Genomic DNA, 15,280 nt, shown 5'->3' on the forward strand with positions numbered 1-15,280 from the left:
CCACGACGGGAACTCCAGAATTGTTTATATTTTAAAGGAGTTTCTTGGGAGAGTCCTTGACCTGCCCAGGTTTGTTTTCTTTTCTTTCTTTTTTGGCCACACCATGGCATATGGAGTTCCTGGGCCAGGGATCAGATCTGAGCCATGGCTGCAACCTATGCTGCAGCTCTGGCAACACAGGATCCTTAACCCACTCTGCTGAGCTGAGGATCAGACTTGCATCCCAGTGCTCCAGAGATGCTACCAGTCCCGTTGCGCCGCAGTGGGAACTCTTGTTTTCCTTTTTTTAGGCTACACCCGAGGTGTGTGGAAATTCCTGGGCCAGGGATCAAACCTGTGTCACAGCAGTGAGCCCAGACACAGCAGTGACAACACCCAGGTCCTTAACCCACTATGCCACGAGGGAATTCCCTATTTCCTTTTTGTTGTATAACATTTATTTATTTTTGAGTTATCAGCAGCAATGCATGCCTGATATGAAAAGCCCTTGGTTTTCAAGGGACTACACATATACTTATTTTTTTCTCATATGACCATATGACTTCCTGCCTAGGTAACCTATATAGTGGTTTGACTTTTCAGCCAACAGATACATTTTAAGAGACTTGGAGCCATTGAGCGCTCCTGGTTGAATGTTGGGTAGCAGTAGGTTCTGTACCTGGAACATAAAATTCAGCTGAGCTGTCCAGTTGTAATTCTTTGGTGTTTTTTTTTTGGTCTTAGGGCCACAGCCACGGCATATGGAGGTTCCCAGGCCAGGGGTTGAATCGGAGCTGCAGCCGCCGGGCTACACCACAGCCACAGCAAGGCAGGATCCAAGCTGTGTCTGTGACCTACCCCACAGCTCATAGCGATACCAGATCCTTAACCCACTGAGTGAGGCCACGGATCGAACCTGTATCCTCATGGATGCTAGTCAGATTCGTTTCTGCTGAGCCGTGGCGGGAACTCACAGTTGGAATTCTTTAGAACAGAAATTTTAAGATTTTTTTTTTTTTGCCTTTTAGGGCCACTGGAAATTTTAAGATTTTTTGTTTGTTGTTTGGTAGGATGAACTTAGTCTAGAATGTCAGAACCTTACTCTGTAAAGTCAGCATCCTCCTGGGAAACCTGAAGTGTTTTTAGGCTTTCTTGATTCCTTGAGGGACAGATTGAACATAGAGCTGTGGGGTGTGAGGAAGATGAGGGTGCTCAACTTCTGAGCAGAGGATAATTATCCTAAAGACAAATACTGTGTTCTAGCCTCCAGGTGATGAAGGCACTGTATTTTATGATTCTGTGTTGAGGGGGAACTGCCTGTGGGTTCCCATTAGAGAAGGCTCCAGGTGATTTCCAGATGGTGAAGGCATTTGGTCTTTGACCTTTGTGTTAGAGACAGTGAGGGTAGAGCCGTTGGCTTTTAACAGATAAGAAAATGACATGATACCACCAGAGGGGAGCTGAAAATCTCTAAATGCTCAGTCTTAATCCTCTGATAGGGTAGAGGGGAAGCAGAGCCCACAGGGCTTCTCCCAGCCTGGGAGTAGTCCTGGGGCAGTTCAGAACAGTCCAGAGGAGGCCACTGTACAGGAACTGATTCTCAGTACAACAGAATCCTGTGTAGAAATAAGCCCATTTTTATTGCAGGCACTGCAGACTCCTTATCGTTGTGACAGGATTATTGACCTTGGCTGTTTTATTTTGAATTTGGATCTGGGGTGGCAAAAGCAGGACACTTGTGTGTATACAAGTTCCTTAGCTGGTCTGCTCATGCAGGTTGTCTGAAGCACAGAAACATTACACACATAAGATGATATGAGTGACTAGATTAAGATTGTTTGTATTTTGTATGTATGCGTATATGTGTGTTTTTTGTTGTTGTTGTTTTGTTTTTTTGTTTGTTTGTTTTTGGCTGCACCCACGGCACACGGAAGTTCCCAGGCCAGGGCTCCAACCTCTCCTCAGCAGTGACTTGAGCCATAGTAGTGACAACACCACCCCAGATCCTTAATTCACTAGGCCACCAGGGAACTCCTGTATATATATTTTAAGGGTTTTTTTTTTCCTTCCCCTCTTGCACCTGTGGCATATGGAAGTTCCCAGGCCAGGGATTGAATCTGAGCTGCAGCTGCAGTAGTGCCAGATCCTTAACCTGTTGAGCCGTAGTGAGAAACCTAAGGTGTGTATTTGTGTCAGGTCCTTTTCTTTTCATGCATCACCTTACCTAATGAATATATGTTATACTTGGAAAAAGTTAAAGAAAAGAGGAGTTTGATTTAGGAAGTGTTTAAAATTAAATATTAACTGTTAAATGGCTCTATAAGACAGGCTAACCATGCGCTATGGAGGGGACTGTCATCTGGCACCCAGCAAGCAGGCCCAGTTGGCACTGAGTTTCAGTTATTTGTTCATTAAAGCAGATGGTTTTTGAGTCACTGTCATGTCCAGGGCACTGTGCTAGGCCCTGGAAATCGATTGGTGATGGATAAGAGAGGATTGGGCCCTACCCCTGCCCTGAAGAAAAGAGTGTGGATAAGTGATTATTGTTTCCCTTCAGTTGATTTTTTTTTTTTTTTTTTGGGCTTTTTAAGGCCATACCTGCAGCATACAGAAGTTCCCAGGCTAGGGGTCAAATCAGAGCTGCAGCTGCTGGCCTACGCCATAGCCACAGAAATGCCAGATCTGAGCTGCATTTATGACCTACACTGTAGCTCATGGCAGTGCCAGATCCTTAATGAGGCCAGGGATTGAATCCACATCCTTATGGATATTAGTTGGGTTTATTACTTCTGAGCCACAGCGGGAACGCCTCAGTTAATCTTTTTCAGAAGAAGTGTAGTTTGGAGAACCTGATGGTACTGCCATGTGCCTCTGATTCATCGTAAGGGGAAGTGGGGGGCATAAGGGATCAGGGAGAGGATCTTAGCTTGTAAGCCATTCTAGATTATTTTCAAAGCCAAGCTGACATTTGGGTACACATTGATGTGTCTGTGTCCTATTGAGCCATTTCCTGACCCTGATGCCTTAGGCGATTCTGATGGGGTCTTCGAGATGGAGTTGCAGGGAGTGGTCACAGTGAACTGTGGGTACCCCTTTTGGTTTGATAATGATTTGGATGAGGGTGTGTGTTAGGGGGGCTTTGCAGGATAATTGAGGAAGCTGCAGGAGGAGATGGGAGGGGAATTAGGAAAGATGAACCTTGGAACGGGGTAGGGAGGGAGAAGATCACTCACAGTGTGCAGAGGAACTTTGCCATATTTGCTGTTTTTTGTTTTTTTGTGGCCTTGCCTATGGCATGTGGAAATTTCTAGGCCTGGGATTGAACCCAGGCCACAGCAGTGACCAAGCCATAGCAGTGACAGCACTGGATCCTTAACTGCTAGGCTACCAGGGAACTCTTGTGTTTTCTCTTTTAATCCCTAAGTCAGCTGAAGGAGGTTGGAGGTGAGGAGTGCAGTGGGTTACTGTCTGGGGATGGAGAGGAGTGGAGACTAGAGGCCACTATGGGGCCATGTCAGCTAGTGGTAGGGGTGGGAGATGGGGATGGAGGCTTTGGCCAACCATGAGAGGATGGAGTTCTGGTGGCATAGATAGAGCCAGCTGAACAGAAACAGAGGCTGTGAGATTGTACTAGCCCAGAGTTGAGGAGCCTAAAAGACAATGCTGGTGTGCTTGACCTGGGGAGGAAGTTAAAACTTTTCAGTCTCTGGGAATCAGGAAAGTCTACTGTGGAAGGGAGTAATGACTGGATACATTGTCAGGATTTGGGGGCACCTTGTTTTTAAAAAAAACCTCAACACCTTTACTATATCCCTGGGAACCAGTTGAGAGGGATAAGGGAGCTATGCAGGTAGCTACAACATGAGCTTAGTAAGCAGCAAAGCTATTGGAGTGTGGGACCTGGATGAACAGCCAGTGGTGGTTCCCAAGGCCCAACCCCTGAAAGAGAGGTCACCACACAGTTGCCTATGAGGCCACCCTCTCTGTTCTGTGCTTCCTGTTGGGATTGTCTTTTTGCATATGCTGTTTCATAAAGTCCTCAAGCTCTTCCAGGGCTGGTTTTATGTTTATTTCATCTTATTTTTAAAATATATGTTTCTAAATTTAAAAAACTTTACTAGTGTAAGATGAAACAAAAATGGAGAAAACAACCCCCCCCCCAAAAAAAAAAGTATAGCTTAGTGAATTATAAGGTCAAGAAACAGAGCATTGTTGGTTTCACTACAGGTCCCTTTGTGGGCCCCAACTCTGCCACAACTCCCCTCCCGTTCCTTCCCAAGGTGATCCCATCTTGTCTTTTTGTATCCATTTCCTTGCTTTTAACAATTGTTTTATCTCTGAAATGTCTATCCTTAGACACTGCATTTTAATTTTGTCTTTTTTTTAAGTTGGCATATCTTTTAAGTTGGCATATCTTATAAGTTGCTTTATTTACGTTTTCTCCCCTCTGTCCCTTTTCTCTGTAATTATCTACTGAAGAACCCGGGCTTTTAGACTTGTAGAATCTCCCACAGTCCAGATTCAGCAGATTGTGTTCGAGGGTGCTGTTCAACATGCTTTTCTCCATATTTCCTGTGAATCGGTAGCAGGATCTCAAGGCTTGGTCAGCCTCAGGTTTGGTCCCTTTGACAAGACTGAGGTGGTTTGGGTCTTCCTCCGGAGTGCTGCTTTCTTTTTTTTTTTTTTGTCTTTTGTTGTTGTTGTTGTTGTTGTTGCTGTTTCTTAGGCCGCTCCCGCGGCATATGGAGATTCCCAGGCTAGGGGTTGAATCAGAGCTGTAGCCACCGGCCTACGCCAGAGCCACAGCAATGTGGGATCCGAGCCGCGTCTGCAACCTACACCACAGCTCACGGCAACGCCGGATCGTTAACCCACTGAGCAAGGGCAGGGACCGAACCCGCAACCTCATGGTTCCTAGTCGGATTCGTTAACCACTGCGCCATGATGGGAACTCCTGCTTTCTTTCCTTTTATTTATACTTTGCTCATAGCAGGTACTCAGAGCACCACTTCTGTGACAGGGTAGTGGGGCCTGAGGAAAGGCCAGGCCCAGCTCAGCCTCTCAGTTGCTCTGCAGTCCTTGTCAAACCAGTTTCCCTGGCACAGGTGTTGCAAGAGGAAAAGCCCAGATGTGTTCCCTGGCCTAAATCACTGAGATGGGTTCATAGTCCTGTCACTCTCTCAGGCCCTCCCTTCTTCCTTTACATTGCCCTTTTCCCCAAATTCTCAGCTCTACTCTCTTTCATTATCTGTCCATCATCTTCTTCCTTCTCTTCAGGTTTCTTCTCTTCCTCTCCCCCCCCCTTTTTTTTTGGCCACGCCTGTGGCATTAGGAAGGTCCTGGGCCATGGATCTAGCCCATGCCAGAGCAGCAACCTGAGCCACAGCAGTGACACCATATCCTTAATCTGCTATGTTGATAGGGTGTTGCGATGGGGAAAAGGTTGTTTGAGACTTAGGAAAGGAATTTTCATCCTGCTTCATTGCTCACCATCCAGGGGACTGTGGAAGCCTTGGTTTACCCATCTGTAAAGGAAGGTGTGGCTCCTGATGACTTAAATGGTCACCTTAAAGCTCTGTCTTATGAGTGTTGTGTTTTCAGATTTTCTCTGTATTTGAAAGCTATTTTAGAGGGATTTTCCTCTTTCTTCATGTAACAGGGCACACAGCCCCACTGGTAAGGAAATGGAGAAATAGGTAGCACTTAGAGAGCAGCCAGAATTTAGTCTTTCCCATATCTGTACCATCAGGCCTGATAGGTTGGGTGGACAGTGGGAAGCTTTATGGGCTCTGGTCATGGTCATGGCCTTACCTTGTAATCTCAAGCTCTGGGTACGGAGACTTGCCTTACAGAATGGGGATGTGTGTCAGCTGCCAGTGTTGCTGGCTGGTGGATGGAGATGTGGGCATGCGGAGAGAGTGAGTGTTGCTTTAGTGTGCCAGTAGGTTCAGGCTTCAGGCCCAGGAACTTGTCAGCTGGTCGTGGCTTTTTTGTCTGAAGGCCCCACCCCAGTTTACCCCAGAATTTGATGGGCAGGGCAAGCTGATGTCTGGTGTGAGAGCTACTGTGTGCCCATCTTGTAGAGCTGCTGCCTAATCAGTTGTTACCCTGAATATCTGGAGGAAAAGGGCTGTGCTCATGGCTGGCCTGTACCTTTGTATATATATATCATTCCCATTGTCCTTCAGATGGGAACTGCCCCTGAGAAGAGGTATTGTGTGATATACTAGAATTTATCTGGCCTTTCGTTGTGAATTTTTCGTTGTGCTCTTATTTCACACATTTAAAATTCCATTTGTATTTATACTTAAAATAATTTTGAAGCCACATAAATTCAGGTTTTTGCATTCTGTGTATCCAGTCAGGTTACTTAGGCCTAAGCAGGTAGACCAAGTTTTGTTTCTTGTTTTGAATTCAAGTTTTCCGAGGGTTGTCCTTCATAGAGGTGAATGTAAGGAATTCCAGAATCAGGGAGACATGGGCTGTGCTTGTGGAAGGGCTGGAGAGGCTGCTGGGCACTGCTTAGGGGCTGCCCAAAGGAGTGGGTATCAGCAGCAGGCATGGTGATGAGGGAGGCCCTGAATTTCCTGTATAAGAGATCTATACTATGACTTTTTTTTTTTTTTTTTTTTAATGGCCACATCCCTGGCACATGGAAGTTCCCATGCCAGGGATAAAATCTGAGCTGCATTTGCAATGCCGTATCCTTTAACCCACTGTACCAGGCCAGGGATCGAACCCAGACCTCCACAGTGATCTGAGCTGCTGCAGTTGGATTCTTAACCCTCTGTGCTGCAGTGGAAACTCTACCACTACGTTTAGAAATTGAGTTACTTGGAATTTGGTGAGGTCAGGACCACAACCATGGCTAGTAGCTTAAGTGGTGGAGCAGGAGTTAAAGCTATGTTTCCTGGTGTTGGTTGCTCTGGTGTTCTTTGGTGTTTGTGATCAGCTAGGAATGAAGGTCCTTAAGAGGGAGTCCTTGCTTTCACCTCAGGTGTAGGCAAGTGGCAGGCAGATATAGGAGGCCCCAGTCAAAATTATTCTTTAGGTTTTGAAAATCTCTTACCTCACAGATGAAGTTGTTTCAGTGAATCTCCTGCTTTCTAGTATTGTTGGATTTTTTTATGTTACTGATAAAAAAAAATGAAGCAAAATTTACATGTAGCAAAATGCATCAATGGTAAAATGCATCAATGGTACAGCCTGAAAATTTTGTGTGTATACATCATTCACATCAAGATACAGACCATTTCCGGAAGGCTTTATTGTGCCTTTATCCAATCAGTATCTCCCCAAAGGTAAACTGCTTTTTCTGACCTCTGTCCTTGAGCTTAATTTTCTTCTCTTGACCTTCATGTAAGAAGTTTCATGAATGATAGCTTATGTATGTACTCTCATGTGCCTGTCTTTTCTTGCTGATTCTTAGGTCTCTGAAATCTTTGTGGTTTTGTATAGCAGTTTATCCTCTTTTGTTGTTGTATAGTATTTAACATATGAATATACCACAATTTACTGTTGGTGGGCATTTGGGTTATTTTATTTTATTTTATTTTTTGTCTTTTTGCTATTTCTTTGGGCCGCTCCCGCGGCATATGGAGGTTCCCAGGCTAGGGGTCGAATCGGAGCCGTAGCCACTGGCCTACGCCAGAGCCACAGCAACTCGGGATCCGAGCCGCGTCTGCAACCTACACCACAGCTCACGGCAACACCGGATCGTTAACCCACTGAGCAAGGGCAGGGACCGAACCCGCAACCTCATGGTTCCTAGTCAGATTCATTAACCACTGCGCCACGATGGGAACTCCTGGGTTATTTTTAATTTTTGTTTTTTGTTTTTTTTTGCCATATTCATGGCATGCAGAAATTCCCCAGCCAGGGATCAAACCTACACAACAGTAGCAACCTGAGCCACAGCATTGGCAAAACCTGATCCTTAATCACTAGGCCACCATGGAACTCCATGTTGTTAAATTTTTAATTATCACAAATAGTACTGATATGAACCATTCTTGTCTATGGCTTCTGAGTACACCTAAGAATGAATTGTTGGATATAGTTGATGTTTTAATTACTGGGAATTTTGTTTATATACATCTGTTGTATTTTATTTTTGATCTTTTTGCTGTGGAGAATCTCAGGTACACACAAAAGCAGAATCCCATGTACCTATCACAAGCCCCAACATTGATCAACTACTGGCCAATCTTGGTGTATTCACACCCCCAATTACTGCCCGCACACATTATTTTGAAGCGAATCTCAGACATCCTGTTATTTCATCCATCAGTAGTTTAGTGTGTATCTCTAGAAGAGAGTTTGTAACCACAATAGTTGCTGAAGGGCTTCATGCTCCTCTCTAGTCCTTGTGTTCTCTGGGGTTTTGTATTATAGTCCTCATAGTGGGGTGTGATTCCCAATTCCTGTTAGTCCTCATCTTTGATGGAGTGGCCTATGTTACCTGGTTTTTCCAGGCAGGCTTTGAACCAGGAACCAGCATAGTATGGAGTTGGAAGGGCATCTTAGGGCTTTGGAATGTCAGTCACTGTTGTGGACACCACTTTCTGTGGGACTAATTGTTCATGTGTACAAGTTACGCTAATCTGAGAGAAAGATGAGAGTTGATTGATGAGTACTTCTTTTGTGCTCAGACATACAGCTGCCTGTCCCAGGTGGCTGCACTGGCCTGGGACAGATGTTTCTTTCCCTAGTGCCCCAAGAGTTTGGAGGGTGTGACTTCCAGAACAGCTGGGCTCCCTCATTCCTCCTAGATGCTGCCCTTCATTTGAAAGGCAGTAGGCCTCAACTTAGATTTGGCAATATTAGAAAAGGCTAATGTTTTTCGGAACAGTGAAACTACGGTATGAAGATTAGTCTTGGGAGCCCCCAAATACTCTCTAGCTTCCTTCTCCTGCCCTCCTTGGGTTCAGCACTTGCCCTGAGCTGAGAGTTGTTGTAGGGCCAGTGCATGCCCTGGTCCAGAGGGCTAGTCCACAGTAAGAGCAGGGAGCAGCACAGATACCTTGTTATTTGGAGTTATTAGCCCTTAAATTTTCTATAGTAGTTTTCCACTGAGATAGTCAATTTTGACTAGAAAAACATAGTGCTATGTTTTGATTCATTAGTCATCTGGATACTCACCCTCCCATATTTTCATGCTAGCTCACTGTGAAGTACCATTACTCCCAGCTTGAATTTATGACAACTGCTGCCCACCATGCCCATTAATCCAACAATGGGAGAGGGGGAACTATCTCATTTTGTTTCAACCTGTCCCACTTTCCTTCTTCTGTATCATGTCATTAATGAAGGAGTTTGTCAGTAACTCAATTTTAGTGAAAGGGAAAGTCATTCATATCTTCAGGTTGGAATGTAAATTGAAAGGTGTTTTGCCAGTATCTATCAGTTCTAATGTACATAACTTTTGATCCAGCAATTCCACATCTAGGATTTTATCCTCAAATTTCTAATCAGTATGCAAGTCAGAGAGGGCACCCTTTAGAGCAAAATATGCAGGGTACACTTAGTCATGTACATGTCCAAGCAGCAGCAGGGAGGGAGGAGGTGGATTTACCCTCACAATCTGAGGTCTTCCATTAGTAAATTTTAAGAAGTGACAGTTTGGGGAGTTCCCTCATAGCTCATTGGGTTAAGGAGCTGGCATTGTCATTGCTATGTCTCTGGGTACTGCTCTGTCCTGGGTTCAATCCCTGGCCCAGGAACTTCCTCATGCCATGGGTGTGGCCAAAAAAAGGAAAAAGTAACAGTTATGAAGTATATGATTCCATTTGAACTTTAAGAAGAAAATAGAGATATGTACTAGTTTATGTGTTTAGAGATACTAATTAGATATGTTATTTGTGGAGAGCCCTGAAGAAACCCAGCCTCCTTAGCTGAGGGTCTGGAAAGGAAACCTCTTTTTCACTTATGCCCTTATATTGTTGAAATTTGTTTTACCTCAATGTAAATTACTTTAATCGCATTAAGTAGAGGACCAGACAGCTGATGGCATTGTTGGAAGCTTACCGTATATCTTCTGAATTGTGCCCAGGAATTTGTTAGGAATCTGATGCTGGGAACCACTGATTTCAGCCTGCCCAGATTTTAGCTCAAGGACCTTTGAACTTGGTAATGGTCTGGTCAGGGTTTTTTTCCTCCAGAAGTGAACGCTCCTGGGAAGGAAAGATGAAACTATTTTTAATGTTTAGCAAACATAGCCTAGTGTAGTAATTTCAAGCTCCAGTGTGACATTTTCTTCTGTTATAATTTGAGTTATTTTGAAAACAAAGTCCTTTTTTGTATGTTTTGTGTTTGTAGTGTTTCTAGAGGGATTTTTATTTTTATTTTTTCATCTTTTTAGGGCCACACAGCGGCATGTAGAGGTTCCCAGTCTAGGGGTCAAATTGGAGCTGTAGCTACTGGCCTACACCATAGCCACAGCAACACCAGATCTGAGCTGCATCTGTGACCTACACCATAGCTCACAGCAACGCCGGATCGTTAACCCACTGAGCAAGGCCAGGGATCGAACCTGCAACCTCATGGTTCCTAGTGGGATTCCTTAACCACTGAGCCACGACGGTAACGCCAGTATACCACATCTTCTTTATACATCCATTCATGTATCAGTGAGTGGACATTTAGGTTGTTTCCATATCTTGGGTATTGTAAATAGTGCCACAATGAACATTGAGATACACGTATCTTTTTTTTTTTTTAAATCGCCACACTAGCAGTGTATGGAAGTACTCAGGTCACGGATTGAATCTGAGCTGGAGCTGCAACCTATGCTGGAGCTGCAGCAACGCCAAATCCTTAACCCACTGCACCAGGCTGGGGATCAAAGCTGCTGTGGTCAGGTTTTGGGTTTTTTTTTTTTTTTTGGTCTTTTCTGGATGCCCCATGGCACATGAAATTTCTGGGCCAGAGGCTCAGATCTGAGCCGCAGTTGCCACCTATGCAGCTGTGGCAACACTGGATCCTGAACCCACTGTGTTGGGCCAGGAATTGAACCTGCACTCCAGAGATGCCGCTGATCCTATTGCACCACAGTGGTAACTCCTGCAGTCAGATTCTTTTTTTTTTTTGCTATTTCTTGGGCTGCTCCCGGGGCATATGGAGGTTCCCAGGCTAGTGGTCGAATCGGAGCTGTAGCCACCAGCCTACGCCAGAGCCACAGCAATGCGGGATCCGAGCTGCGTCTGCAACCTACACCACAGCTCACGGCAACACCGGATCGTTAACCCACTGAGCAAGGGCAGGGACTGAACCCGCAACCTCATGGTTCCTAGTCGGATTTGTTAACCACTGCGCCACGACGGGAACTCCTGCAGTCAGATTCTTAATCCACTGTGCCACAGTGGAAACTCCAGAAGTACCATTATTTAATTTTTCATTTGCCTAAGTTATCTCTTTTCATGCTGTTAATTATTTTTGTGTTTGGTGTTATTTCATTCTGTATTTGACTAGAAAACAAGGTTTCTAGGAACAGATTTAGATTTAAAAAATTACTTCTTTAAAAATCCTGCCAGCCAAAAAATTGCTGTTGTTCCACTGCACCCTCTGTTGCTCTGCTCTCTATAGTTCTTCGACCTGTGATTGTCGCTGACCTCTTTCCAGTCCCATCCCCAGAGTACATCCACACCTGAGGTTCTCTTGGGCAAGATCACTGCTTTCCTATTGAGGTATAGATGAAGTTAGGACATATTTATTCTCCTTCAGAATGTTTGGATATGATTCCTTTAAAGCCTGTTGTGTCCAGGCCTATATAATAAGTGCTGTGTACTAACCATTTACAGCCTTTGGTGCTCAAGTGCTACGCTTGTTGCTGTGGGTCATCCAGCAGGACATGAGCCACAAGGAAGTAATCATTACCAGACAGATGCACACCAGTCCTTTGTGAGGTGCTCACTGAGTGTTAGATGCCTGTTGAGGTCGAGGTCTTGTTACTTCCCTGGCCCCATAGTCATTGTCAAATTCAAGTACTTATAACTTAGTCTATAAAGGTAAAAGAGAGCTGAGATCCCTGGATGCATTGCAAATAATCCAAAAAGCAGATATGTAAGCTTTAAATTAGTCTTTGAAATAGTTGCAGTTGCTTTACAGAGTGGATCCTTCCGAAAGCTGCTGTTCAAGTTGGTAGCTGCAGTAATCCTCAGGGTACAAGATGTGGAAACTCTGGTGTCAAGAACATGTTGGGTGACTTCCACCTGCTTCTTAACTTTTCTGCAAGTGGAGAGCCTGAGAGACTTTTTGAGGTGTCTGTGGATTATGAGTTTATAAAGAGAGCTTGACTTTGAGAACAAAAAACAAAAAACTCCAGCTCTCTAGATAAATACTGTTGGTAACTGGTGAATTTATTATATTTTTAGTTATTTGTCACAAGAAAGAACTTGCGGGTAGTGATCTAAGGCTGGCAGAGGACTGGAAGTCTGATCTCTCCCTTGTGATGAGAGGCATCTCTGAGGAGCTCCATTTGCTCCCCATCCTGTTCTGAGTCAGGTTGATCGGCGAGACATCTACGTGGGTTATAATAGCGAAATCCTGGAAGAGATCTTACAGAGGGATGTACAGAGAGTAAGGACTACTGGGATGGGCCGGGGGCTTCTGTGCTTATATTAGAAGTCAGTTGAGTTCCCGTCGTGGCGCAGTGGTTAACGAATCCGACTAGGAACCATGAGGTTGCGGGTTCGGTCCCTGCCCTTGCTCAGTGGGTTGACGATCCGGCGTTGCCGTGAGCTGTGGTGTAGGTTGCAGACGCGGCTCGGATCCCGCGTTGCTGTGGCTCTGGCGTAGGCCGGTGGCTACAGCTCCGATTCAACCCCTAGCCTGGGAACCTCCATATGCCGCGGGAGCGGCCCAAGAAATAGCAACAACAACAACAACAACAACAACAAAAGACACACACACACACACACACACACACACACAAAAAAAGAAGTCAGTTGAAGATTCTTGGGAAAAGAAGAAGATAGAGTATCTGAAGAATTAAACTGTGGGCTGGTGGGATCTTTGTTCATTCAGGCTATGGGAGTCCATTCGTTCCTGACAATAGTCCAGCTTTGAAATCTAGATCTTGGCTCTGTTTGGAAGAAGAAAACAACACCTTTGTGCATTAGGAGATTCTGGCCACCACTGAAAAGTACTTGGTGCTGCTACTTTCTCCCCATTACTTGGAAATATGTAAATTGTAGCTGTACCCTTTTGATAAGACAGATGATCTTTTGCATTTGTCTTTCTCTTAGCTGTTTTTGCTTTTAATTTTTAATCCTTGGGGAGTTCTTATTGTGGCTTACGGGTTATGAACCCAACTAGTATCCATGAAGATGTGGGTTTGATCCCTGGCCTCACTCAGTGGGTTAAGGACCTGGCATTATCATGAGCTGTGGTGTAGGTAGCAGATGTAGCTCAGATCTGGTGATGCTGAGGCTTTGGTGTAGGCCGGCAGCTGCAGCTCCAATTAGACCTCAAGCCTGGGAACTTCCATATGCCTTAAGTGCGGCCCTAAACGCCCCCCCCCAATAAATAAATAAAATTCATGAATTAATTTCCAAATAGTTACTACTGAGTGGAAACCCACTTTTTCTTTTTTGCTAAGCGAGTGCCCAAAGCCTGGAGAAAGAGGCGGTAGAAGTAGAGGACAAGGGCAGCTTCAAGTATTTCTTCAGTTGTGTTAAGCCTGGATAAATCTGTCACGGCAGATTTCCTGGAGCTTTGAGGAGCAGGAAAGCCTTGGGGAAAATGGGTTTGCCCCATCTTACTTTGTGTATAAATACCTGAGCTGGATATGTTCCTCTGAATCTGCTGTGGTTCTTGAGCAGCCCAGCATTCTTTGCTGGGGAAGCTGGCAGTGCAGGAGTTGATGGGATTTGGCCCTGGAGCTTTCCCTTTACCAGTTCTTTGGGGGCTGGTGCTTTCAGGTGCCATTCTAGGCCTGATTCCAAGGTCATGCATGGCAGGCGTCCCTCTTCTGCTCAGCATAGCCTTGCCCACTGCTTTGCTCCTGGTCGTAGAGTTGCTGGCTGTGGCTTTGCAGAGCAGGGGTTCCCGAAGTCTGCAAGGTCATATTTTGTCTCTTTGGCTCCAGCCTTTGGAAGCTCACCCCTAAAACTTACCAGAGAAGTTTGTGGTTATTTAGGTTTTGTAGCTGTGGCAGGCTGAGGTAGGTAAAAGGGCCAATTAGACAGAGCCATATGTGGGAGGGAAGGAATTCAGCTAGCAAGAAAGTCTGAACAAAGGGAGTGGGTGCTAGTTGTGTCTTGTCCTTTTATAAACAGGATTTGTTGATCTGGCAGTTTCTGGCATGGTTGAAATGTTCTTCATGGTCGAGCCTTAAGAATGTGGCCCCAAACAAGAATGTGGCCAACAGCAGGTCATAACTTTAAACACTGAATATTTGCCTAGATAAATACTCAGAACAATGGCACCTTACACTGATGGTGGAAGGGCTCCCACTCACTGCAGGCGGGATACCCGTGTCTGGCTTCTGAGGTGTATATTGTCGACACTGCTGGCAGGGTGAAAGGTTGCAGTAAGGGAGAGCCTGAATAGGGACCTGGGAGTGGCTGGGCCACCCTTATACTTCATTTCACTGCACTGTTCTGGAATCTGATTAGCTAGTTAGGTCAGGAAGGCCAGCAGACAACAATTATTTTCACCTTTTTTTTTTTTTTTTTTCCTAGGGCCATTCCCTCGGCATATGGAGGTTCCCAGGCTAGGGGTCTAATCGGAGCTGCAGCCGCCAGCCTTCACCACAGCCACAGCAGCATGGGATCTGAGCCGTGTCTTCGACCTACACCACAGCTCATGGCAACTCCAGATCCTTATCCCACTGAGCAAGGCCAGAGATCGAACCTGCAACCTCATGGTTCCTAGTCAGATTCGTTAACCACTGCACCACAATGGGAACTCCCTTGTCTTTTTGCCATTTTTTTTTTTTTTTGTCTTTTTGCTATTTCTTGGGCCGCTCCCGCAGCATATGGAGGTTCCCTGGCTAGGGATCGAATCAGAGCTGTAGCCACCGGCCTACGCCAGAGCCACAGCAACGCGGGATCCAAGCCGAGTCTGCAACCTACACCACAGCTCACGGCAACGCCGGATCGTTAACCCACTGAGCAAGGGCAGGGACCGAACCCACAACCTCATGGTTCCTAGTCAGATTCGTTAACCACTGCGCCACGATGGGAACTCCTCTTTTTGCCTTTTTAAAAAATTTTTATTTTATTTTCTAAACTTAATTCGTTGAAGTCAGATTAGCAATTGGTTTTGAGGTATGGTTCTTCTTTTTTTTTTTTGGCCATGC

At 45.3% G+C, this 15,280-nt stretch overlaps 1 protein-coding gene across 19 annotated transcripts in view; it reads left to right on the top strand.

Annotated features, from left to right (window-relative positions):
* DAG1 (dystroglycan 1) overlaps positions 1–15,280 on the top strand; it is a 64,432-nt gene that overhangs the window by 15,845 nt on the left and 33,307 nt on the right. The window lies entirely within an intron of this gene.

Source organism: Sus scrofa, chromosome 13 (assembly GCF_000003025.6).
Source record: "Sus scrofa isolate TJ Tabasco breed Duroc chromosome 13, Sscrofa11.1, whole genome shotgun sequence".
Lineage (NCBI taxonomy): Eukaryota > Metazoa > Chordata > Mammalia > Artiodactyla > Suidae > Sus > Sus scrofa.